Source organism: Etheostoma spectabile, chromosome 5 (genome assembly GCF_008692095.1).
Source record: "Etheostoma spectabile isolate EspeVRDwgs_2016 chromosome 5, UIUC_Espe_1.0, whole genome shotgun sequence".
NCBI lineage: Eukaryota > Metazoa > Chordata > Actinopteri > Perciformes > Percidae > Etheostoma > Etheostoma spectabile.
In genome coordinates this window covers 5,568,414-5,569,658 of record NC_045737.1, presented here as the reverse complement: position 1 = coordinate 5,569,658, position 1,245 = coordinate 5,568,414, and positions in this window count along the sequence as shown.

Sequence of the window (1,245 nt, the reverse complement as noted above, 5' to 3'; positions counted from 1 at the left end):
TGTGTGTGTGTGTGTGAGAGAGAGAGAGACTGACACAGAAAGAGTGTGAGCTCTCGCAGCAGGGGTGAAAGCACATGGGATGAAGGACACATGTGGCTACACACACAATTAGTCAAAAAAAAACAACTCGTCAGAGGCTTTTCTCAGTATTTATCAAAATCATAATTTGTCACAAAAAAACACCAAACGTGTACATGTAAACGTATACATTTGTTAGTATCGGTTTTACATGTCTGGTTTATGGAGACTTTTAGTCATATAGTTGATGGGATATCTAATAGCAGTATGTATCTTCCTATGCACAATTGCAGATTCAGATCTATAATACAAAATCTAATTGACAAATACATTATTATGGAGTATTACAGATTAAGATAAAACTGTAATCATTGATGTCCACAACACATTGATACCAAGTGGGAAATTCACAAGCCCTCCAGCAGTACATCATGTTATTAAAATTAGCACCACATTCACCAGCTGCAAAAGTGATGTAAACATTACTGAACTACAACATGCCATACAATATTCTGAAATAGGCCATTTCACATAATAACATAATAAGTATTTTCACTTTTGATCCTTTAAGTATATTTAGATTCTAATACCTTTGTATTTTTACTTGTCTGAGTTTCACTTGTAACTGAGTATTTTTAAACTGTAGTATTTTCTTTCTTGTAGTTCTTTTCTTAGGCAAAATATCTGAGTACTTCTTCCATCACTGCTTTTTCCTTCTTCAAAAGGAAATATGTAGGTCATAATTTATGAGTAGGCAATCTCCTGGATGTGAACATACGATGCTGAACAATCATTTTGGCAGTTTTCTGTGGGGTTTCATTTGCTTTTTGTATGTATAAGTTGGATGTATCTATATAGTTTTTTTCCCATTTGCCTGCTCTGTCATTTCTCTAAAGGATGTCAAAAGCTGCGTCCGATTCATTTCAAAGACAAAAAGAAAGAAAAAAAAGAAAAATATCTTACACTACATATTTCATAGACAAGACAAAAAAACTACACGTACTGCAGAGAAATACAGCAATGAGTAAAAGCACAGTGTTGTTTGGCCACTGGATGTCACTGGTGTCTTCTTCTTCTCGTTCAGCAGTATACCAAAGTGAATGTCTCATCAGGCCTCCGTCGACCAGTCAGTCAGACTGCTTTGACTGACAGGCCGAGAGTGTGTAACTGGCTCAGTACTACTGACCGAAATGATCAGATCGGAGAAGTGGAGGGTCATCAGGGGTG